This window comes from Aquarana catesbeiana, linkage group LG06 (assembly GCF_042186555.1).
Source record: "Aquarana catesbeiana isolate 2022-GZ linkage group LG06, ASM4218655v1, whole genome shotgun sequence".
Lineage (NCBI taxonomy): Eukaryota > Metazoa > Chordata > Amphibia > Anura > Ranidae > Aquarana > Aquarana catesbeiana.
Window position 1 is genome coordinate 243,206,969 of NC_133329.1, and position 26,831 is coordinate 243,233,799.

Consider the following 26,831-nt stretch of genomic DNA (forward strand, 5'->3'; position numbering starts at 1 on the left):
TAAGCTAACAAAGTGTCAGAACTCCATGCCATGGATTGGATTCACTAAAGGAAAAGAGAATGTTTGCTGTGCAAAGGGAATTTGCTTTGCAAAGTGAATATGGTAATATTGTGCTGACTATAATCAAACACATGCAAGCAATTCCCTTGCAAAATAAAAATTCACTTTGTAAAGTGAATATGCTCTACTCCTTTAGTAAATCAACGCCAATGTGTCAAATACTTAATAATGATGCAGATCATGGTACAGCACACATTTTTACAAAAGCTTTTGTCTATTTATTGTTGTGTGCATAAATGTGTTTCACCTAAAGAAGAAGTCTACATTTTTATTTTTTGAACACTTGAATTTCCAGTATATATATAAATATATGAAATATATAATTCTAAAACTTTAAAATAAATATGTACTCCAAGTTTTAAAAGTAAAAGTCCTGTCTATGAGCCAACTGAGGCCTGACCTTTTTTGAGTATATGGCTAAGTGCCACCAACTGCTAGCCTTCTGCCCTGGCTACCAAAGCAGTCTCATTGGACACTGGAATGGTAGTTAACTGAACTTAGCCAATGATTTCTCCAAATAACAAAAAATCTAATTCAATCACAGACAGGCACAAGAGAGGCTTTTCTTGGTAAAGTGGGCCCAGAATTTTGTATATTATTTATTTAAAGTGAATGCTTGCTAAGTAAAGTGTAAGTGTAACAATTACAAGTATTTCCTCTCACAGAAGCCACAGCACTATAATGCCATCTTCTTTTCTTTCCAAAAGGGTTGGAGTCAGCTTTGTTCAGGGTCATCTAGAGTCAGTATCTACTTTATGGACTGAGATCTTGGCTCATGACACAATTGTGTAAATTCTTGTGCCTGTGCAATTTTTGGCTGTGTTCATATATGTCTGAAACAGAACAACCTCTGCTGCTGTTTCCCACCTTGCGATTGGTTACAAAGTTACAATTTTTCAGTGTGAGTGATCACTGGGGGAATGGAGACTGGGAAATACTTTCTTCTGCCTGCAATTAAGAGATTTCACTTCAGCCTAGTAACTTGACTGGAGCTTCAGGTGGGCTTTTTTTTTATAGTTTTTAAACTATAAGGTTTCAAATAGGACATAAACAAAGCAGATAAAAAAGAAAAAAAAAATTGAAGAAAGGAAACACATAATAAATGGACACAGGTCAAAAGCAATGACAGCCAATAATATCATGTTATATGAATAAAACTAATAAAACCATACGTGTCCACTGAAATAAGTTTGCCGATGCTATGAGGAAAAAGCACAGGATTTAGGCATCATAAATAAGAGGGCTATCTATGGGGTCCTGAACACTTTGGTCGAAATCGCAAGTGTGTATGCATTAAGGACTACATCCCAAAAGTGCTTTAACGATGGACATTCCCATCAGATATGTGACTTATGCCAGGGTAGAACAGGCAGTTCCAACAAACAGGGAAATTCTATGTAGTAAGTAAGGGCAGCGGTGCTATCTGGTAGAATTTTGAAATTGCATTCTTGAGCTATAGTAGCTATAGAAAATGTGTGTGTTAAGGAAATGGATATAAGAAGGTCATATAGGATTGATGAGTGTGATGGACCCTCTGATTGCATATTCAAAGGGAAAAAAAGGTTGGTGTAAGTCTCCCTGTCATCACAATGTGAAATAGATCTGTGTTTGATCAGTTGCCTTGGAGGGCAGGGGAGACATGAAATAGACCCCTGTTGTTTCCACAAAGAGTACCTGTCACAGCTCAAAGCTACCACAAGGGGGCTTGTACACTCCTTTGTGATAGCAATAAAGTTAAATGAAGAAAAAACATACATTTAAATAAAATAAATGAAAATAATAAAGAAAAAATACATGCCCCCCCCCCCCCCCCCATGCAAATGCGCACATAGGTTAGGTGCACATATGTAAACGGTGATTGCACCACACTTGTGAGGTATCACCACAAACTTTAAAATGAGGGCATTTTTATACACGTCTGTGTAAATATCATGTGAAATATAACATTATAACAGCCACCCTTTTATTTTACAGGGCCTCTGGTTTCATAAAATAAATAATGCTTGGGGGTTATAAGTAATTTTCTAGCATAAAATGCTGATTGTTCTAATGTTCTATTACAGCAAAATAGAGAAATCCTGAGTTGAACATTCTGCAAGCAACATTGTCTAAAATGTAATAAACTTAACTATGTAGTGTTCTTTCTTTTTCCTTAGATCATAAAGGACTCATTCTTATCTAAGACTGTGTATTTCTTTGTAGGTCGAACTTCTGAATACAATTTATGTCCATGCGATATCTAATTCTCATTTATATTGCTTGCAGAAATAGTATTACAGTTATTGAGCAATCTGTCTTTTACTGGCTGAAATTTCATTTTTGGTATCTCTTCAATAAAAATTGAATATGAAACATTTACACTTCTCATGAGTGAAATGTTTTAACATACTGCTATAATAAAACCTAGAAAGTTCTGATTGCATTTTTATTTTTCCAACACATATCATAATCTTTTTAAAGCTGAAATTTAGACAGATTAAAAAAAAAAACAGTTAATACAGGACAATGAACATGCTAACGAGGAGATCGGTGACCTCATGACTCTCTGCTTCTTTACTGTCCAATCGCAGGCTGGGACTGGCAGAGACCTATCTGTAGTACTAACTTCAGTACAGAAAAGTCATGTCACCAACTTGGCTCTCCCGTTTGGCAGTGATTTGCAAATTTCAGAAATGGATGAAGAGATGAATAGAAATACAAAGCCTGTGGCTGGTAGAACAGCTCCTAAATATGCATTTCAACTGTGCATTTAGTTGTTTGCTTAAAATTAAGCTTTAAATCAGCTCATAATTTACTCACTCCAAGGTAATAGTTATGTGCTGTTCGGTATTAACAGATTGGTCTGTTTAGCTATTTTGCTTTCAAACAAGAAATGTAGCTTATAGGTACATCTACACCCCTATCCTCACCTATGATAATAAGCTATGAGTAAATGAGAGGAAAAGAGTAAACCTGTGACTTTAAGCAATTTCTCCATAGGGAAAAAACAGCAGGGCATGGTTACACAAACCAGAACAACGATACAGGAGGGGCATGTTGAAGGAGAAATAAAGAATGGAAGAATGCAACATTTTTACACAAGGCAAGGAAATGCCTTTATAACGATAATCTCTTTCTCCTGACTGTAGTTGAGCTTTAAGTTTTTAAAATGCAAAAAAAGAAGTGGAAAATATAACAATACACTTACTGTAAAACACATAAAAAAATGCATAAAATCTTTTAAAAACATGTTTTACTACCACCTCTTTCCTTGTGCTCCCTAATGCTGACCCCCTATGTGGCCATCCTTCTTCATGTTTCTGAAAGAAGCAGTGATCCTATTTATATAGGAAAAATTACATAGCTACCTGTTTTACTTAGCTTACCTGTAAAATTACATTATTCGCATCCGTGGATAATATATTGCCACCTACAGATACACTGGCAAACAAAGTTGTTAATACTGCATAACCCACTCCCAGTAATCCTTAGTTTTTAGCAAGCAGTAAGAGCATATGCCAGGACAAAGGGGAGGGGGTTGTCCTGTGTTCTGTACTGAAATAAAAGGATTTTACAGGTAGGTCAAAAATCCTTATTTCTTAATCGTACAGTACAGGACACAGGCCACACCATTAATCAAAACCATGAGACGTTCCCAAGCAATACAACTGAGGGGTGAGCAACACAGCAAACAATGCTGGAAGGCCCAATATAAGGAAATCATATTTCCAATAAAGTGGCTTTAAGACCAAAGCAGACCTCAACAGAGGCATGAACATCCATCTGGTATAACAAACATGAACACAGGACCAGGAGGCAGCCCTGCAATTCTGAGAAACATACATCTGGGGCTAAAAAGCCAGAGAGTTAATGGGCTGAGTGAGCCTTAAAATGGAAATAGAGAATTCCTATATTTCAATGAATAAACTGTAGTGATAACCTGCCTAAGCCACCTAGAAATAGTGGAACAAGAATTAGGATGCCCATAGACAAGATAAAAAGAAAATCTATAGTTTGGACAAAAGTAGTGACTGAGAGGTAAACTCTCACTGCTCATACTACATCTAAACAATGTAGAGACATCTCTTTGGGATGCTTTGAAACTGGAAACAGAGAAGGCCTGATGATTTCCTGATTGAGCTCAAAAGGAGAAACCACCTTGGGGAGAAAGGAGGCTTGAGGCCTTAAAACCACCTTATCCCAAAGAAGCAAAGGGAAGAACAAGGCCACCAGTTCCAAATTCTGTCCAACTGACATGATAGCCACAAGAAAAAACCCTTTTAGAGTAAGGGATATCCCAAAGGGGCTCAAGGGGAGGCTCCTGTATTGCTGACAGGACCAGATTGAGATCTCATGGCGAGACTGATGAACCAATGAAGGATTACCTGTGAGCTACCCCCTTAAACCTTTACCAGCGAATGAGCAGACTGAGGGCTCTAAAAGAGAATAGCCAAGACTGAAACTTTTCCCTTCAGGGTGCTCAAAGCCAAGTGCTGAACCAGGCCAGACTGGAGAAGGATAGGACATGTACCACGGAGTTTCATCAAAAGTGAAACTTCTGTATCTCACACCATGCAAAATTAGTCTCCCAAATATGATAATAGACCTTCCAAGACATCAATTTCCAAGCTTTAAGCAGCATAGGAATATTTGATTTGGAGAGATCTAGATCCCTTAGGACTTGGGCTTTGACAGCCAAGCCATCAAAGCCAGGTACTTTGAAGCAGTATAGTAGACCAGCTCTTGAGACTGAAGGTCAAATCAGTTGAAAAGTGGCTGCATAGTGTCTCCCAGGAGTTGAGGAATGTCTGAGTATCAAGTCCCTTTGGACCAGTTTGGTGGCACGAGGATCTCCTTCATTTAGATGCTGCAAAGCAGACATTGAAGACTATGTAGTGTAAGAAAGGTGTATATCAACCAGAACTGATCCCATAGGATCACCAGCGAAACCACTGCAAAGGCTTTGGGATACCTGATTTTGGTCATGAAACTGTCCTTGTTAAGACAGGATGCAGACAGATCTATGTCTGGTGTAGGGATGAGCCGAACACCCCCCGGTTCGGTTCGCACCAGAGCCTGCGAACGGACCGAAAATTTGCACGAATGTTAGAACCCCATTGACGTCTATGGGACTCGAACGTTCGAAATCAAAAGTGCTCATTTTAAAGGCTAATTTGCATGGTATTGTCCTAAAAAGGGTTTGGGGACCCGGGTCCTACCCCAGGGGACATGTAGCAATGCAAAAAAAACTTTTAAAAACGTCAGTTTTTTCGGCAGCAGTGATTTTAATGATGCTTAAAGTAAAAAAAAAAAAAAGTGAAATATTCCTTTAAATATCGTACCTGGGGTGTGTCTATAGTATGCCTGTAAAGTGGCGCGTGTTTCCCGTGTTTAGAACAGTCCCTGCACAAAATGTCATTTTTAAAGGAAAAAATCTCATTTAAAACTGCTTGCGGGTTTAATGTAATGTCGGGTCCTGGCAATATGGATGAAAATCAGTGAGACAAACGGCATGGGTACCCCCCAGTCCATTACCAGGCCCTTTGGGTCTTGTATGGATATTATACCAGGCCCTATATACTCTGAACAGCAGTATACAGGCGGTGCAAACAAGACAGGGACTGTAGGTTTGTTGTTAAGTAGAATCTGTTTGTAATTTTGAACGGGTACATTTTTAACGTGTTTAGCTCCAGCCAAAAAATCTTTTTTAAGCTTTTTGGAAAACATAGGGAAGGGTTATCACCCCTGTGACATTTGTTTTGCTGTCTTTCCTCCTCTTCAGAAGATTTCACCTCACTTTTTGTCCCAATGACAAATGTTTTTTGAAAATTTGGGTTTTTTTGTGGAACAAGGATTGGAAAGCATCAGTGGAAAGGAGAAATGTTTTTCCCATATTAACTCTTACAGGAGAGAATTTCCCTTCCTAGGGGTAGATTTCATCTCACTTCCTGTTGTCTCCTTCTGTTTGCAAGTAGGAGTCCTTTGTAAGTTAGATGTTTGAAAGTAGGGGCCTGCCCTATATACTTACAGTGTTGTGGCCACAACAACACCTAGGGGCCTTAGGTGTTGTTGTGGCCACAACACTGTAAGCCCTCACAGGGCCCTGCTGTGAAATATTAGATCAAGAATTGTAATTACATGCCCCTGTTGAACAAGGGCAGAAAAATTGGGCCTTTGGTGGTGGTGGTGCTGGTGCCACAACACTGTAAGTCCTCACTCGCTCTTGGTGGGTGCAGAAATGGGCCCTGCTGTGAAATATTAGATCAAGAATTGTAATTACATGCCCCTGTTGAACAAGGGCAGAAAAATTGGGCCTTTGGTGGTGGTGGTGGTGCTGGTGCCACAACACTGTAAGTCCTCACTCGCTCTTGGTGGGTGCAGAAATGGGCCCTGCTGTGAAATATTAGATCAAGAATTGTAATTACATGCCCCTGTTGAACAGGGGCTGAAAAATTAGGCCTTAGGCACTGATGCTGGTGCCACAACACTGCAACCCCTCACAGATACTCTAGTTGGAACGCAGAAATGAGCCCTGCTGCAAAGTATTGCATCAAAAATTGTAATTACACGCCCCTGTTAAACAGGGGCTGAAAAATTGGGCCTTAGGCACTGGTGGTGGCGCCCAGAACCAAAAATGTTCTTACAAGCTATCAGCGTGATGATTGAGGAGGAAGAGGATAATTACTCAGGGATAGTCACTCAGCATCAGCATAGGCAGTCTTTGAAGGGATCTGAGATTTAAAAAAAAATTATTCGGTTACATCAGCATCAGGTGCTTGGTAGCTGGTGGTGATCCAAGACTGATTCATTTTTATGAAGGTCAGTCGATTGACCGAGTCGGTGGACGGACGCACCCTGTGATCGGTTACAAAGCCTCCTCCAGCAGCACTGAATGTGCATTCAGAAAGAACGCTGGATGCAGGACAGGCCAGTAGCTCAATTGCATACTGTGCAAGCTCTGGCCAGTGATCCATCCTCAAGACCCAGTAACCCAGAGGATTTTCGGTGGGAAAGGTGTCCAAGTCAGATCTTGCCCCTAGGTATTCCTGCACCATGTAAAACAGACGCTGGCGATGGTTGCTGGAATCGATCATACCTTGGGGCTGCGGACCAAAAAATTGTCTGAACGCATCGGTCAGACGGCCACCTTCTCCACCGCTCCTTCTTTGACTGACCGAAGCCTCAGCAACACGTTGTCCAGAAACAGGAGCTTGTAACCTCCCAGTCTCTGGGAACGCGTTGCACAGACCTTTCTGCAAGGCCTCCCGAAGATGTTTCATCCTCTGCTCCCTCTGCGATGGCAAGATAAGGTCTGCAACCTTATCCTTGTAACGTGGATCAAGGAGGGTTGCCAGCCAGTATTGGTCCTTCTTCTTGATACCACGAATACGAGGATCCTTACGCAGGCTTTGCAGGATCAGGGAGGCCATGCAGCATAGGTTTGCTGAGGCATTTGGTCCGGAGTCCTCTGGGTCACTAAGGACGACATGGTCCGCAACCACCTCCTCCCAGCCACGTACAAGTCCATGTGTTTCTTGGGACTGATCCCTTAAAGACTGCTGCTGATGCTGAGTGCCAGGCTCCACCTCTATACTGACACAATCTTCCTCCTCCTCCTCCTCCTCGTCCTCTTCCTGTGTGATCGGCGGGCATGCAGGAACACTGTCTGGATAAAGGGGGCCTTGAGAGCTAAGGAAGTCCTCCTCTTCCTGCCTCTGTTCTGCCTCAAGTGCCCTGTCCATTATTCCACGCAGCGTGTGCTCCAACAGGTGGACAAGGGGAACAGTGTCACTGATGCATGCACTGTCACTGCTCACCATCCTCGTGGCCTCCTCAAATGGTGACAGGACAGTGCATGCATCCCTGATCATGGCCCACTGGCGTGGGGAAAAAAAAACAAGCTCCCCTGACCCTGTCCTGGTGCCATAGTCGCACAGGTACTCATTGATGGCCCTCTGCTGCGTGTGCAGCCGCTGCAGCATGGCCAATGTTGAGTTCCACCTGGTGGGCATGTCACAGATTAGGCAGTTCTTGGGCAGGTTAAACTCCTTTTGGAGGTCCGTCAGCCGAGCACTGGCATTATATGACCGGCGGAAATGCACACAGACTTTCCTGGCCTGCCTCAGGACATCCTGTAAGCCCGGGTACCTGCCCAAGAACCGCTGCACCACCAAGTTAAGGACGTGAGCCAAACAGGGCACATGGGTCATTTGTCCCTGTTGGAGGGCAGAGAGGAGGTTGGTGCCATTGTTGCAAACCACCATTCCTGCCTTAAGTTGGCGTGGCGTCAACCACCTCTGAACCTGCCCTTGCAGAGCTGACAGAACCTCTGCCCCAGTGTGGCTCCTGTCCCCCAAGCACACCAGCTCAAGCACCGCATGGCATCTTTTGGCCTGTGTACTTGCGTAGCCCCTTGAACGGCTACGGAGCACCGCTGGTTCCGAGGACAAAGCACAGGAAGAAGCCATGGAGGAAGAAGAAGAGGAGGGGGTGGAGGAGAGAGGTGTGTCACAATCATTAGCATTTTGGAGGCGTGGTGGCGGAACAACCTCCAACACTACTGCACCTTGTCCTGCATCCTTCCCAGCTGCCAGCAGAGTCACCCAATGCGCCGTGAAACTTAGGTAACATCCCTGTCCATGCCTGCTGGACCATGAGTCAGCGGTAATATGCACCTTACCGCTGACCGCCCTGTCCAGCGAGGCATGGGCATTGCCTTCCACATGCCGGTAGAGAGCCGGAATCGCCTTCCGTGAGAAAAACTGGCGTTTGGGTACCTGCCACTGAGGAACTGCACATTCCACAAACTCACGGAAGGGGGCAGAGTCTACCAACTGAAAAGGCAGCAGTTGAAGTGCTAGCAATTTTGCCAAGCTAGCATTCAACCGCTGGGCATGTGGATGGCTGGGAGCAAACTTCTTTGCAGCAGCTGGGGCAGGGAAATTTGCCTGGTACAATCTGACGTCGGTGTACCAAAAGCAGATTGCCGACAAGTACTTGGCTGTAACACACCTAATTCTACACTTTCATTCCTCTCAGTGCAGGTCTCAGAGAGGACTGAAGGTATAGTGGGGTTGGAGATCTCAGCTGATGAGGAGCAAGGAGAGGTCCTCTTTGTTCTTTGGTGTGGGTCTTTTAGATACGCTTGCCAACGAACTGCATGGCAGGTCAACATTTGTCTGGTCAAGCATGTGGTACCCAAGCGGGAGATGTTTTGGCCACGCGAGATACACTTGAGACATATGTTGCAAATAGCAGCGGTGCGATCTGATGCACTCGTCTCAAAAAAGGCCCACACCAAAGAACTTTTTGAATAAGGTGCAGAGATTGCAGCGCCCTGCACATGTGGAGCTTTGGGGTGTGATGCAGTCAAGGTGCTGCCCTTAGGCTGGCCCCTGGAGGGCATCCTGCCTCGTTGGTGATGTGCCGCCTCCTCCTCCTCCTCCTCCTCTCTCCTATCAGGCACCCACGTTGAGTCAGTGACCTCATCATCCCCTCCCTCCTCATCACTGGAGCAAACCTGGCAGTATGCTGCAGCAGGGGGAGCATGACTGCCAGATTGCTGTCCTTCTTGGGCACCCCCTCTGTCCGTGCTCACATTACTGCATTCATCGAGCTCAGTATCATCATCAGAGCCTTCCAAACCCTGGGCATCCTACTGGAGTATGTACCCAACACTGTGGTCAAACAGTTCAAGGGACTCCTCAGGAGGACATGGTGGGGCTAGGGAAGGAGTCACTGATGACATTGAGCCAAGGGAAGAGGCCGCTGCTTTGCCAGACAAAGTACCCTGGGCATGGGTGAGAGAGGATGAGGAGGATGAGGACGGCTTGGTCATCCACTCGACCAAGTCTTCCGCATGTTGCGGCTCAACGCGGCCAGCTGCCGAAAAAAAAGGCCAAGCGTGTCCCACGGCCACGTGCTGATGAGGATGCACCGTCTCCATGACCAGCACTAGACACAGAGCCTGCTTGCCCTCTTTTATTGGCTTGTGACTGCCTGCCTCTCCTTCTTGGCCTTCCAGACATACTAATGGCCTGTAGCTGCACTAAGCTGGGTGTCACGGAACGTCCCACACTCCGCTTGAGTGCTTCCGTCATATACCACTTCCTCCCAGTCTGTATACAGATATCAGATATTCCAACCTCTCTGAGCAGAAAACAGGGCGACACTTGCTTCACTACTAACATGGACTGTTTTTTATGAATCAAAGTTACAAGACTTTATATGCCGTTGGAACCTCCTCTAACAATACAACTGTAACTTAATTAACATGAGCTAATTATCTAATCCTTTATATGCCTAGGTGACTGAGACATGACCTTTCGCCCAGACTTGTGGTAGCTCATTCAATTAACATAAACACAGGTTGATGACACCAGCATCTCCTCACAGGATGTGTCCCAACAGAATGAATCCATTGAAAATCCAGGGCCCTTAATCAAAAGGCAACAGGCTTGCATACAGTCCTCTCCAACAGCCTCTGTCCCGGCTAGGTCTGTGACATTTCTCCCCTTTCGGCAGGAGACTAACACAGGAGGAGGCCCCAGACGGGTTGACTCCGAAGTTAGTCCATAGTTCCAGTCCTCTACTGCCTGTACCCACACAGTACCCCAAACAAATTGTTCCAAACAGAGTATTACTCACCCAGCCAACCTCTGCCTCTCTCAGAGAACATATCTGCCGCTGGGGAGAGGCCTGGACTGGCTCTTCTCCCTGGAATCCTTTCTGCCGCTGGAGAGAAGACAGGGGGACTGGGCTCACTCTGTCATGCTGTTGGGGATCGGGGCCCACTGCCCAGCATCCCTGGGGTATACAGGTGGAGACTGAAGTCCCATCCACCTTCACAGGAAATCCATCCTCTGTTAGTTGAGGGCAGAGTCCAGCAGTCCTCGGCCCTGTTGCCAGCCCTTCTGCTGGAAACCCCACACCATCTGTTCCGGCTAACTGTTGGAGAGGGAGGCCGACTGCCCCGCCTCCCTGGAACTCTGTAGTTGTTGCCAGTGCTGGGCAGAGGTTGGTAGCACTCTGCCCTGTTGCCAGCACTTCTGCTGGGGACTCCGCATCCTCTGCTCCGGCTAACTGTTGGGGCAGGAGGCTGGCTTCCTCCACTCCCAAACTGTGTAGCTGCCATTGGGGAGGTGAGCCGGCTGCTTCCTTTTCCATTCCCTCATCTGGCTGCTGGGACGACATGTCGATGGTACTGTCTCCCAGGTACACGGATCTTTGCTGGGGAGGAAAGCCCACTTCCTCCACCCTGGCCAACTGTTGGGGAGGGAAAACACACACCTCCTCTCCCTTCTCCCCCTGTATCTGCTGCTGGGAAGTGATTGCCATCTTCTCAGCCTGAGCCTCCACAATTGCTGCAGGTGTGGGGCAGAGGTCTTGGACCCTCTGTCCGGTTGCCAGCACTTCTGCTGGGGGTTTGCCAGGTGGTTCCTCCTCTACAGAAACGTCTATTAAATCCCCAGTCTCTGGAATTGGTAAAATTGTGGGACAGAGGTCTTGGACCCTCTGTTCAGTTACCAGATCTTCAGCTGGAGAAGTTTGTTTTAACTCCATAGATACTGCTGGCAGAAAATCACATGTCCCTGTCAGTGTTGTGGGAGAAAGGCCGACTACCTCTTCTCTCAGGAAGGCTGAAGCCACTGTTGGTGCTGGGCAGAACACAGTGAACTTTGGCCCTGATAGCAGCTCTTCTGCTGGAGGCTCATCAGGTTGTTCTTCCTCAGCAGAAAAGTCTATCAAATCCCATGTCTCTGCAACTGATGTCTGGGGATGGAGGTTCACCATCTCCTGTCCATGGAACCCAGAAGATGTTATCAGTGCTGGGCAGAGGTTAGCAGAGCTCTGCCCTGTTGTCAGCACTTCAGCTTTGGGGATGGCAATCTCCAGATTTTCCACTGCAGATTCTCTCCTCCATCCAAGATCATCCCATGCAGAAACAGGATCATCAAGGTCAGTCAGCACTTGCTGCATCCGCCATAAGACCTCCGTCTCCATAGCTGTGGGGGCAGGTTGGCAAAGCACACTATTGCTCTGCCACATTGCCGACTCTTCAGCCAGGATTTCAGGGTTGTCAGCTGGTATTTCCTGATAGTCCCAGGCAAAGGGAGCCCAGCCCTGGCACTGAGCAATGTCTAGCAGCCATCTGTAGGCGATCTCTAGCTCCCATTCCTGAACGGCCAGAAACTCCAAATCTTCCTGTGCCCAGTGCACTTCCGAAATGTTCAGTAGCCCTTCTCTGAAATCCATGATTTCGTCCACCCGCCGCTCCAAATCACTCCCAAAGTTAGGGTCCCCTGTCAGCTTCACAAACAACAGTCCCAAGCCGCCGTAGCTTAAGCCTTCCGTTGGGCTGTCATCCGCTATCCAGGGACATGCTTGGGATACATGCCACCAGAGGGCTCTGTAGCTCTCATCCAGCTTTATCTCTGCCCAGACCAGCCTGCTTAATTCAGCTGTCTGCTTCTTGTGTGGTTTTTCTCCCAAAAACCGCACCCGCAGTCCGTACTGCGACCAGTACCTTTCCTCGATGGAGGGGAGAACTTTTCCCTGGTGTCGCTGCTCACGGGCTAGCGCTTCCTTCCAGAGTTTGCAGCGAATAGAATCACACCATCCCAGCAGGACCTGCTCCAATACTGGTCCTCTGTGCTGTATCTGCATCTCTCGCAACCTCCTTCTGAATTCCTCATCCATGGCGGCTGGTATCTGTACCTCTCCTCTCCTGCTATCTGGACCTTGGATCCAGATGGAAGTTTGGATGTCCCAGACTGCAGGAAGCTTTCCCGCTGCTTGCCACCAATGTCACGGAACGTCCCACACTCCGCTTGAGTGCTTCCGTCATATACCACTTCCTCCCAGTCTGTATACAGATATCAGATATTCCAACCTCTCTGAGCAGAAAACAAGGCGACACTTGCTTCACTACTAACATGGACTGTTTTTTATTAATCAAAGTTACAAGACTTTATATGCCGTTGGAACCTCCTCTAACAATACAACTGTAACTTAATTAACATGAGCTAATTATCTAATCCTTTATACAGCCTAGGTGACTGAGACATGACCTTTCGCCCAGACTTGTGGTCACCGAGCTTCATACAGTTAATTAACACAATAGCAGTCGTCCCGTCTCCTACATTGTATAGAGGACAATGTCATTAACTCATTCAATTAACATAAACACAGGTTGATGACACCATCATCTCCTCACAGGATGTGTCCCAACAGAATGAATCCATTGAAAATCCAGGGCCCATAATCAAAAGGCAACAGGCTTGCATACAGTCCTGTCTAACAGCCTCTGTCCCGGCTAGGTCTGTGACACTGGGATATATATATACATATATATATATATATATATATATATACATATATATATATATATATATATATATATATATATATACATATATATATATATATATATATGTACTGATACTGCAGCTAGCAAAATCAACTGCCTGCCTGTAGTATGAGAACACCACCAACCTTCTACAGGTAACTTTAGCTGAACACTGTGCAGAGCTCGCAAAAAATAACTTGTAGCTTTTTTAGCTGCCTGCGGTAGTGATAGGATCAGGAAAACACCACCAACCTTCTACAGGTAGCTTTAGCTGAACACTGTGCAGAGCTCGCAAAAAAATAACTTGTAGTTTTAGCTGAACACTGTGAGGTGGACGCACCACACTAACTTGTAGTTTTAGCTGAACACTGTGAGCAGGACGCACAGCACTAACTTGTAGTTTTAGCTGAACACTGTGAGCAGGACGCACTACACTAAATTGTAGGTTTAGCTGAACACTGTTAGCAGGACGCACCCCACTAACTTGTAGGTTTAGCTGAACACTGTGAGCAGGACGCACCCCACTAACTTGTAGTTTTAGCTGAACACTGTGAGCAGGACGCACTGCACTAACTGTAAATAGTCTAGCTGCCTGACTGTGGTACTAATAGGATCAAAAGAACACCAGAAATTTTCTTCAGGTAGCTGTAAATACTGTAACAAGACAAGCCTGCCTGTTAGTAAGAAGATAACAGGAACGGATCTAGCTGAACACTGTGAGCAGGACGCACTGCACTAACTTGTAGCTTTAGATGAACACTGTGCAGAGGTCTCACTACACTAACTTGTAGGTTTAGCTAAACACTGTGAGCAGGACGCACAGCACTAACTTGTAGTTTTAGCTGAACACTGTGAGCAGGATGCACCGCACTAATTTCTAGGTTTAGCTGAACACTGTGAGGTGGATGCACCGCACTAACTTGTAGTTTTAGCTGAACACTGTGAGCAGGACGCACCGCACTAACTTGTAGGTTTAGCTGAACACTGTGAGCAGGACGCACCGCACTAACTTCTAGGTTTAGCTGAACACTGTGAGGTGGACGCACCACACTAACTTGTAGTTTTAGCTGAACACTGTGAGCAGGACGCACCCCACTAACTTGTAGTTTTAGCTGAACACTGTGAGCAGGATGCACCCCACTAACTTGTAGGTTTAGCTGAACACTGTGAGCAGGACGCACCCCACTAACTTGTAGTTTTAGCTGAACACTGTGAGCAGGACGCACTGCACTAACTGTAAATAGTCTAGCTGCCTTACTGTGGTACTAATAGGATCAAAAGAACACCAGCAATTTTCTTCAGGTAGCTGTAAATACTGTAACAAGACAAGCCTGCCTGTCAGTAAGAAGATAACAGGAACGGATCTAGCTGAACACTGTGAGCAGGATGCACCCCACTAACTTGTAGGTTTAGCTGAACACTGTGAGCAGGACGCACCCCACTAACTTGTAGTTTTAGCTGAACACTGTGAGCAGGACGCACTGCACTAACTGTAAATAGTCTAGCTGCCTTACTGTGGTACTAATAGGATCAAAAGAACACCAGCAATTTTCTTCAGGTAGCTGTAAATACTGTAACAAGACAAGCCTGCCTGTCAGTAAGAAGATAACAGGAACGGATCTAGCTGAACACTGTGAGCAGGACGCACTGCACTAACTTGTAGCTTTAGATGAACACTGTGCAGAGGTCTCACTACACTAACTTGTAGGTTTAGCTGAACACTGTGAGCAGGACGCACAGCACTAACTTGTAGTTTTAGCTGAACACTGTGAGCAGGACGCACCGCACTAAGTTCTAGGTTTAGCTGAACACTGTGAGGTGGACGCACCGCACTAACTTGTAGTTTTAGCTGAACACTGTGAGCAGGACGCACCGCACTAACTTGTAGGTTTAGCTGAACACTGTGAGCAGGACGCACCCCACTAACTTGTAGGTTTAGCTGAACACTGTGAGCAGGACGCACTGCACTAACTGTAAATAGTCTAGCTGCCTGACTGTGGTACTAATAGGATCAAAAAAACACCAGTAATTTTCTTCAGGTAGCTGTATATACTGTAACAAGACAAGCCTGCCTGTCAGTAAGAAGATAACAGGAACGGATCTAGCTGAACACTGTGAGCAGGACGCACTGCACTAACTTTAAATAGTCTAGCTGCCTGACTGTGGTACTAATAGGATCAAAAGAACACCAGCAATTTTCTTCAGGTAGCTGTAAATACTGTAACAAGACAAGCCTGCCTGTCAGTAAGAAGATAACAGGAACGGATCTAGCTAAACTGAATACAGTGTATATATATATATATATATATATATATGCAACACCTGGGATGCATATATACACAATACACTGTAAGTGCAGCTAACTGACTGACTGTTCTGCCTAATCTATCTAACTCAAATCAAATGACACTGTCTGTCTCTCTCTCTCTCTATCTATGAACGCCGGAACACACATTACACAGGGCCGCCGTGCAGGCGGCCTTATATAGTGTGGGGCGTGTACTAAATCCCCTGAGCCATAATTGGCCAAAGCCTCCTTGGCTTTGGCCGATTACGGCTCTCTGTTCAGACGGCGCTGTGATTGGCCAAGCATGTGGGTCATAGTGCATGCTTGGCCAATCATCAGCCAGCAATGCACACGAATTTGGCGCGAACGGTCCATATCGTTCGCAATTCGGCGAACGGGCGAACAGACGATGTTCGAGTCGAACATGGGTTCGACTCGAACACGAAGCTCATCCCTAGTCTGGTGTCTCCCAACACTGATGTAAAAAATCTGAAGCAAGGATGGCCAAATCTACATAGCTACACTTGGAAACTGAGACCAGACTATATATAGTAAAGTAAATTTATTAATAGTAAAACAAAAGGCATCCAGTTACAAGAAGCCTAACTAACAAACTAACAAACTAATATTATACAAAATGTACAAAAATGGAGAACACAGATAAACAGGGAAAACTGGAGATGCAGGGAATAGATGAGAAGCGGGAACCAGAACTTGGATCAGGTACAAGGGGAGCAGAAAAGAGGCAGCCGGTTTCAGGATGCAGGGCAAGATCAGGATCTAGGTTCAGGATAAGTGGCAAGCAGTATCTGGAACAAAGCAAAAGACTGAAGTGAAGTAATATATTGATGTAATAGTAGAGGAGGGACAAAATACCCTCCTATCAGCCTACATCAGGTGGAGACTGTGTACTGGAATCTGCTGTCTGGTGGAAGATACCTGCTGGTGGACACCGAACCTACAACCTCCTCGTCTGAGAAGCACAGTGCCCACAGCAAGTGATCCGGGTCCTGACAATTCCCCCCCCCCTCCTTAAGAAGCTGTACGCTTCACCATGTCGCACCAGTGGGGACTGGGTGCTGACTGGGTACACTGCTGGTCAGTCCCTAGAGGAGGCGCAACACTTGGAGCTTACAATAACTTAATGCAGCATATATCCCAACACTGGGATTCCAAAGGCAGCTTGAAGGCTTAACACCAGAGTCCCTGGTCCATACAAGTATCCAAAGGGCAGGTTGTTCCATCACAACTGGACCTTACCCATCTAAGATGCTAGACTGCTCTGCATTTTAGCAGCCATTCAGATCTACCCAAGGTATACGTTACCCAACCAGGGTCACCTAATGCACCTTGGATTTAAGAGATAATGCCTAGGTCAGGGCAAGGTTAAAATGGAACTCTACCCTTCCCTAGGAGACCTCTAAGCTGGGACTATAATAGTGGGTGCAACTCACACATTGAAAGTGGGTATCTGGACCAGCCAGCCTTGGCGCAACAGGAGAAAATGACTGCAAAAGTAACTCGGGACAGGCAAAAATAGGGATCTTAGACCAAACAGGTAACCCATGCAAGCCACGTGACAATAATGGAAGTTTCAATTCCATCAGCAGGCGGAAGCTTAACCTTCATACAAGGATCCAGTTGGGCAGCGGGTAAGGAATCATCAAAGTCCGGCTGGGAAGTGGCCAGGGAATCAGCAATGTCTGGCTGAGCAGTGGCCAGGGAATCAAAGTCCAACTGGGCAGTGGCCAGGGAATCATCAAAGTCCAACTGGGCAGTGGCCAGGGAATCAGCAAAATCCAGTTGGGCAGTGGCCAGGGAATCAGCAAAGTCTGGCTGGGCAGTGGCCAAGGAATCCACAAAGTGCAGCTGGGCAACAGCCAGAGAATCATCATAGGGCAACTAGGCAGCAGACAGTGGATCATTAGAGGCAGGCTTGGCAGAGGACAGTGGATCATCAGAGGCAGGCTTGGCAGGGGAAAGTGGATCACCAGAGGCAGGCTTGGCAGCAGACTGCAGATCATCAAAGGCAGGCTTGGCAGCAGACAGCTGATCACCAGAGGCAGGCTTGGCAGCAGACAGGACCCCATCAGCAGGCACAAAAGCAGAATGGATCCCATCAGCAGGCAGCACAGAGGTGGACTTGACCCCATCAGCAGACAACACAGAGGTGGACTGGACACCATGAGCAGGCATTGAGGCAGAATGGACCCCATCAGTAGGCAGCACCAAGGTGAACTGGACTCCATCAGCAAGCAGCACAGAGGCAGACTGGACTCCATCAGCAGGCAGCATGGAATCAGGAACTGGCTGAATAATGGTTGTGGCTGCAGTGGATAGTGGCAGAATTGTATGGGTAGAGAAAAACTTTTGCTTCTTTTTGGGTTTAAATGCTGGAGTCCTGCAATTGGTTGCATGGTGCTGACCAGATTGTGCTGCTGGTGGTACAGTAGTAACAGTACTGAGGACCATAGAGGAAAGGGTAGCAGAAGCAGAGGAAGATGCCTGAGAGGTCGCCATGGGTAACAGAAATGTAGGAGGAGTGTGGTTAATGAAAGCAGAGTGCTGGTATATAGGAGGTAGGGAACACTTAGTAGCAGCTGTGATTGAGAAGAGTAATAAAGGAAGAGATTGTTGATGTTTAGGCAGATGTTTGAGGCAGATCTGAATTGATGTGGATCAACTGAAACTGGGGATCATATCTCCGACCAAGGTTGGAGCAAAGGCTGAACAAAGTTACAGTTCCTTTGTCTGACAAGGGAAAGCACATCAATAACACAATCTAACAGGAGCCTTTGTGAACAAGCTGAGTAGTGCTCAAAGAAGTAAGCTGTGTCATCATCCAGCAACCATACCAAAGACTCAGCCTGAGGCATATTAAAGGAAGGAGTGAAACCATCTTGGCCATGAGATGTAGCAGGCAAAGCAAATTCAGAACAAACCTTAACCAAAGGCTGTATTTCTCCAAATGAAAATCCACTTTGATCAACTAAGGTGCAGTATGTGCTACCTTGTATGTTTGCCCACTTATAAAGAAATGAAGGGTCTATAATGTATTCTAACAGTCTTTCACTAGTGCAATCCTGCAATATCTGGAGGCAAATATCTTTATCCTTCAATGCCAATTTCACATGACAAATAGCCTGCCCTAGATGCATATTAATAGGAAGGACAGCAAATACTCAGAGCAAATACTTCCCAGTTCCCAAGTGCAGCCGATCTGGTGGTCAGTGGGCTTCAGTGTTATGTCAGGAATCAGCAGCAGGGATGGTCAAATCTGCATAGCTACACTAGGAAACTGAGACAGAGTGGCGAAAATAATTATTTGATTCCCTGCAAATTTTGTAAGTTTGCCCACTTACAAAGAAATGAAGGGACTATATTTTTTTTTATCATAGGTGTATTTGAAATGATAGAGCCAGAATATCAACCAAAAATTCCAGAAAAAACACATGATACAAATGTTATAAATTGAGTTGCAGTTCAGTAAGTAAAATAAGTATTTGATTCCCTAGCAACCAACAATAATTCTGTCTTCCATAGACTGGCTACAGTATGTGCTCATGTAGTACACATATTGGTCCTGTCAATTTAGGAAGGTGCTCCTAACAACAACTCGTTATGTGTTTGTAAAAGACACCTGTCCACAGAATCTATTTCTTCCATTCAAACCTCATTATCATGAGCAAAACCTAAGGGCTGTCAAAGGATGTCAGGGACAAGATTGTAGACCTGCACAGGGCTGGAATGGGCTGCAATGGGCTACAAGACCATCAGCAAGAAGCTTGGTGAGAAGGAGACAACTGTTGGAACGATTATTCACAAATGGAAGAAATACAAAATGACCATCAATCGCCCTCGGTCTGAAGCTCCATGCAAGGTTTCGCCTCATAGAGTAAGGATGATCATGAAAAAAAGTGAGGGATCAGCCCAGAACTACACGGGAGGAACTTGTGAATGATCTCAAGGCAGTTGGGACCACAGTCACCAAACAAACCATTGGTAACACAATACAAAGCCATTGATTGAAATTCTGCAGTGCCTGCAAGGTCACCCTCCTCAAGAATGCACATGTACAGGCCCGTCTGAAGTTTGCCAATGAACATCTAAATGATTCAAAGAAGGATTGAGAGAAAGTGCTGTGGTCAGATGAGACCAAAATTGAGCTCTTTGGCATTAACTCAACTTGGAGGAAGAAAAATGCTGACTATGACCCTAAGAACACCATCCCTGCATTCAAGCACAGAGGTGGAAACATTATGCTTTTGGGCTGTTTCTTTGCTAAAGGTACAGTCTGACTTTGCCGCATTGAGGAGCCAATAGACAGGGCCATGTATTGTAAAATCTTAGATGAGAACCTTCTTCCCACAGCCAGAACACTGAAGATGGGTCATGGATGGGTCTTCCAGTATGATCATGACCCAAAACATACCGCCAAGGCAAAAAGGAGTGTCTCAAGAAGAAGCACGTTAAGGTCATGGAGTGGCCTAGCCAGTCTAACGACCATAACCCTTTCAGCTCCCTAAGGAGGGAGCTGAAACTTTGAGTTACCAACCGACAGCCAAGAAACCTTAAGGATTTAGAGAAGATCTGTCAAGAAGAGTGGACCAAAATCCCTCCTGAGATGTGTGCAAACCTGGTAACCAACTACAAGAAACATCTTACCTTTGTGCTTTCCAACAAGGGTTTCTCCACCAAGTCATTTTTTGCTTGGGGATCAAATATTTATTTTACTCACTGAACTGCAACTCAACCTATAACATTTGTATCATGTGTTTTTTATGGATTTTTGGTTGATATTCTGTCTCTATCATTTAAAATACACCTATGATGAAAATTATAGACTCTTCGTTTCTTTATAAGTGGGCAAACTTACAAAATCTGCAGGGGGTCAAGTAATTATTTACCCCACTGTATATAGTAAAGTAAATGCATTTATAATAAAACAAAACACGTCCAAACACCAGCAAACAGGAAACACAGCAAACATACAGATACAAGTAAACCACTAGCATATAAGATAAATGCCTAACTAACAACCTAAGTAATATGAAGCCTAACTAACTAACTTTATACAGTACAATATGTACACAAATGAGGTACATGGATAAACAGAGATAACTGGAGATTAAGGGAAAAGATGGGAAGGGGGAACCAGGATTTGGATTAGGTACAAGGGGAGCAGAAAAAAGGCAGCAGGGTCGGGATGCAGGGTAGAAGCAAGATCAGGGTCTAGGCTCAAGATAAGTGGCAAGCAGTATCTGGCGGCAAAGCAAAACACTAAAGATAAGTGTAATAGTAGAAGAGGGACTAAATATCCTCCCAACAGCTAGCATCAGGTGGAGACTGATTATTAGAATCTGCTGGCTGCAGGGAAACACCCACTTGCAAACACTGGAACTACAACCTCCCACTCTGGGAAGCACAGTGTCACCAGCAGGTGATCCCCAATCCTGACCATTTATATCCCAGGACACTGGAAACAGGGAAACTATTTCCCTGTTTCCAGGCATTGACAATTGAATAAGTCTGTCTGTCAATTGTCTACCTAGGGAATATGGACTGTGAATAAGGTGGGAACATACCTTTTAGCCCAAGTCAGAATAAGGTCTGCTTTGCAAGAGCCATGTGGCTTCTGCTGCCCTGATAATTTATGTAAGCCACAACTGTGGTGTTGTCAGACTGAACTCTAGTTGGTCACCACTGAAGCTGGTCGGTCCATCTCATTAGGAGTAGGTGAGTGGACCTTACTTGGCCTGAGACTTGCTTAACCACTTCCCGCCTGGCCCATAGCAGATGACGGCCGGGCGGTGGTTCAGTTATCCTGACTGGATGTCATATGACGTCCAGCAGGATAACATGCCACTGCGCGCCCGCGGGGGGCACGCATCGGGGCGATCGGTGGAGCGGTGTGTCAGTCTGATACACTGCTACACCGATCTTGGTAAAGAGCCTCCGGCGGAAGCTCTTTACCATGTGATCAGCCGTGTCCAATCACGGCTAATCACGATGTCAATAGGAAGAGCCGCTGATCGGCTTTTCCTTGTCTGACAGACGCGAGTAGAGGAGAGCCGATCGGCGGCTCTCCTGGCAGGGGGGGTCTGCGCTGATTGTTTATCAGGTCAGCCCCCTCAGATGACCACACTGGACCACCAGGGATCGCCACTAGGACCACCAGGGAAGGGGGCAACATGTGGATGGCCAGGTATGTACCCCATGGCCATCCACATGTGCCCAATGTGCCCAATCTGTGCCAATCAGTGCCCACAAATGGGCACTGATTGGCACCATTATATTGCAGTGATGCCCAGCAATGCCACCCTTAGGGGCATCAGTGCCACCCATCAGTGTCCATTGGTGCCACCTGTCAGTACCCATCCCTGCCCATCAGTGCCCACCTATCAGTGCCCATCAGTGCCCATCTGTGCCACCTATCATTGCCACCCATAAGTACCCATCAGTGCCACACATAAGTACCCATCAATGCCACCTACGAGTGCCCATCAGTGCCGCCTATGAGTGCCCATTGGTGCCACCTATGAGTGCTCATCAGTGCTGCATACCAGTGCCACCTATCAGTGCCCATCAGTTCCACCTATCAGTGCCGCCTATCAGTGCTCATCATCAGTGCCCGTCAGTGCCACCTCATCGGTGCCCATCAGTGCCATCGTATCAGTGCCCGTCAGTGCAGCCATATCAGTGCCCATCATTGAAGAAGAAAACTTACTTATTTACAAAAATTTTTAACAGAAACAAAGAAAAACTTGTTTTTTTTCAAAACTTTCGGTCTTTTTTTATTTGTTGCACAAAGAAATAAAAACCGCAGAGGTGATCAAATACCACTAAAAGAAAGCTCTATTTGTGGGAACAAAATGATAAAAAATTTGTTTGGGTACAGTGTTGCATGACCACGCAATTGTCATTCGAATTGCGACAGCGCTGAAAGCTGAAAATTGGCCTGGGTGGGAAGGTGTCTAAGTGCCTGATATTGAAGTGGTTAAGAAAGGTGTCTAAGCATGCTCCAAAGAGTTGTTCTCCATCAAAAGGAATCCTTTCTAGATATACTCCCAATCATCATGGGAGTCTATCAAGGTGGGGAAGAAAATTACATCATGAGGGGGAAACATATCTAAGCAAAATTCCCAATGATCCCAAGAACCAGGAAAAGAGTGTAATATAATATTAGAAAGGCCCACAGTCAAAAGTGAATGGTCATCTTTATGAGGATCACAGAGGTCATGATTCCTATCTTACTTGAAAATCTAGAAATTGACTGACCTTAGGGAAGGTCTGCTAAGAGTTTCAAGAAAATGAAACCGGAGGTATTTAGGTGGACATTTTAGTCAGTGCTATAAATAGAGTCCAAAACCATTTGTGAACTTGGTGTAGTCACTTCCTTATTCAGGAAGAAATTAGCAGGACCTCAATTCTCCACCTAGTAGCTATTCAACTCTCTCAAAGATCCAGAGTCCTCAGTGACAATAATCTATATACCTCAAAAAAAAGGAGAACCCTGGCTTATGGACTTCTATGCACCATAAATATCTCTATATACCAAGTCTAGTTATGCACAGTTTAAAATTACATACCGTGGTACATCATTCCAGACAGTTGGATCCCTGGCTTTTGAGACATATTTTATATCCTCTTACATCCTTTAATAATAGTAAAACTGCAATCAAACACGTTTCCTCAATTTACAATATTCATCAGCTTTAAGCGAAGCCAGTACTCTGAGATCTAGGCCAAATAGGTGCCAAAAAGCATGCACTACTTGGACATCCACCAAACATCATAGCACATATCATCTTTTTTTATTTCCAAGGTCATTCTGAAGACATTTCAACAAGTATCTTTGTGTTCCTACACTTATTGGATTGGTCTATTGGCACAAAGAGAGTTAAAATGGGATAGTGTTCCCAAAGATAGGTCTTTATTAACATAGAAATTAAAGGTTTCATTTTACAGAGAAACTTAAACAATCTGGGAATACCTACACCTAGGTATGGTCACACTAGAAGGATGGACAATTGGCCAAGATAATGGGTTTATAGTTTATTAATAAGTTTGCAAAAGAGAAAGCAGTGGGAAAAAAGTGGGGACATGCCTTTAAGCAGAAGGTTACTGACTTTGAGATATATGGTTGGAGTAGAAGACAGATTCTGATTGTCTATGAATTATTACAGCTCTAGCAGATGAAGATGGGGTTGTGTTTCCCTATTCACAGATCTCCTGTGTTGAAATAGGTGTACAGTGCAAATACCATTAGGATTGGAAATGCAACTGTCAAGTGAATGACCAAAGAGATTCTTTCAAAGGATGTGTGAATAGGCATTTTCTAAACAAATTCCCAGTGCCCAAAGGTCATCTTACAGGCTAGCACTGCAATATTGAAGGATGGCCTCCATAACCAAATAAAAATTATTAAGAACTTATAAAAATGTGGAATTTTGGATAAAAATTTAAAGTTAGCGTTCTCCAACTGCCTATGACACAAGCAAAAAAGTAAGGCATGATAGTTGGAGGTGGGGTTGTACTATAGGCTGGCTTAACCACTTGCCAACCAGCGACATATCGGTACGTTGCTGGATTGCAAGGGTGATATCTCAGTCATTGCTGCAGCTCCAGCAATGACTGAGATATCATTTTTTTCAGCCAGCCATTGTGCAACTGGTAGAAGTAATCTGAGCGGCTAAAGAGCCACTGGATTACCTTTACAGGGGGCAGAAGAGGGCCCCCCTTCCTGTCACCGCCTTTACCGCGCTTTAACGACCGAATAGGGAGCCTGTCAAAGATGTGATCCATGGCATCTGGTTCCTGAGATACAGTGAGAGGAATGGATGCCATTCCTCCCACTGTGTGACATAAGAAACCAGAAGCGATTAGGATTTAGTCACTTCCAGTTTCGGTCTCATGTAAACAAGCCCTTTCCAGCTTGTACAAGAATCAGATCAAACCGATCTTGAATTGATCTGATGCTTTGGAAGCCATAACAGGTCCTTTCCATGGAGAGATCTGGGGTCTATTAGATAGCTGTCTGTGCCCCCGTTAGGAAGATTCATCTTCTCTATTTGTCCTGTTTACCATTAACCTTAAAAGTGAAAGTAAAAGAAAATCCCAAATTTGGGGTTGTCCCCAGGAAAGTAATAAAGAGGAAATCTTCCAATGGGGACACTAGTTCTGGTGACCTGGGGGTCCCCGAGAGCTTCCCTTAATTTGCAGGGATATCCTCTCACTTCCTGTTTGGCTATGGGACAGGAAGTGAAGGTACATCTCCCCAATGGGACAAAGATGGCCAAAATAAACCTTATAGGGGTTATAACCTTCCCTAACTGTATCCAAAATGAAAAATAAAAAGTTTTGCCTATAGTTCTACTTTAAAGGCTGCAAAAACATGAAAGTTTCTTACCACTACTGGCATATATGGTTTGTTCTTTTTTTGTAGTGGTTTTGTCTCTTCAGCTCCTCAAAGCCAATTTACCGTATAACTGGGTTAATGGTTACTAAGTCTACATTACAACTACTCTAACAGAAAATTCCTTCAATACCAATGATAGTAAAAGCAAGGCTGATAACAGCCTTGCAACACATTAACACAACTTGTTCTATTTTAGCAAATAAAATTAGGTTCCTAAAATATTCACCAACATTTAATTTACATCTTAAAAACACACCTTGACTAATTTAACCACTTCCAAACCAGCTGCCGGAGTTTCACTGCGGCAGGTTGGCTCGGCTGGGCAAATTGACATTACCTTTCGTTGCTTTTCCTTTTGGCCACTAGTGGCGCACGGTCACCTGCGATCGCTTGTCACAGAGCGAGAATCGGGATCTGTGTGTGTAAACACACAAATCCCAGTTCTTTCAGGGGAATAGAGACAGATCGTGTGTTCATACTAGGTATGAACACCGATCTCTCTATCCTCTTAGACAATCCCATCCCCTCTACAGTTAGAACACAGTGAGGGAACAGTTAACCCCTTGATTGCCCCCTAGTGTTAACCCCTTCCCTACCAGTGACATTTATACAGTAATCAGTGCATTTTTATAGCACTGATCACTGTATAATTGTCAATGGTCCCAAAAATGTGTCAAAAGTGTCCAATTTGTCCGCCGCAGTATTGCAGTCCCGATAAAAATCGCAGATCGCCGCCATTATTAGTAAAAAAAAAAAAAACAAAAGGCCATAAATCTATCCACTATTTTGTAGACGCTATAACTTTTGTGCAAACCAATCAATATACGCTTATTGCGATTTTCTTTACCAAAAATATGTAGAATACATATCAGCCTAAACTGAGGAAAAACATTTTTGTTTTTTTTTTAAAAGTGGAATATTTATTATAGCAAAAAGTAAAACATAATGTTTTTTTCAAAATTGTCACTCTTCTTTTGTTTATAGCGCAAAAAATAAAAACCACAGAGGTGATCAAATACCACCAAAAGAAAGCTCTATTTGTGGGAAAGAAAGGACATCAATCTTGTTTGGGTACATCATCACACAACCGTGCAATTGTCAGTTAAAGCGACGCAGTGCGGTATCGCAAAAAATGGCCTGGTCATTCAGCAGCCAAATCTCCTGGGGTTGAAGTGATTAAAAAAGGAAACTTATGCTTTTGATGCAGATAGTAACTAGTCAGAGCCCAGCTGCTGTTTATTTCAGTGCAATCTGAAAACAAACACCAACACTGACATGGATGTTCTGGGCAACACAGAGGGGAATTCATTGATTCTATCACACATCAAGACAAAGTCAAACAGGAACAGTGGTTAAAGTGATTGTAAAGGCTTCACACTTCTGCAAATTAGATGCCCCGCATTCAATTGGCATGACAGGAGAATGTAAAAGGGTCCCATGTGTCTTTGGCTCCATTTCATGGCTGAATTCAGGCAAAAATTCAGCCCTGATTTGTCCCTGAAACAGAGAAAAAGGACGATTTAGGGCCTTTTCTGCGAGCCGCAGCTAGTGTGAACCTGGCCTAAAGGTTTTTTTCATTATAATGCATTCATCAAGGTAAAATAAAACTTTTTAGGAGCTGCTCTCTCAGTGAGAGCAGTGGGAGCCACTGGCTCCTGCTGTTGTCAATTAAATTTAATGATGAGGAAGCAGGGGGCGAGGCCAAATCGCACTGTGTCAATAGACACACACCATGTGGC

General features: G+C 44.8%; 1 protein-coding gene across 2 annotated transcripts in view; it reads right to left on the minus strand.

The window, feature by feature from the left end:
- DNAH7 (dynein axonemal heavy chain 7) overlaps positions 1 to 26,831 on the minus strand; it is a 607,644-nt gene that overhangs the window by 250,680 nt on the left and 330,133 nt on the right. The gene's annotated exons all lie outside the window — the stretch shown is intronic.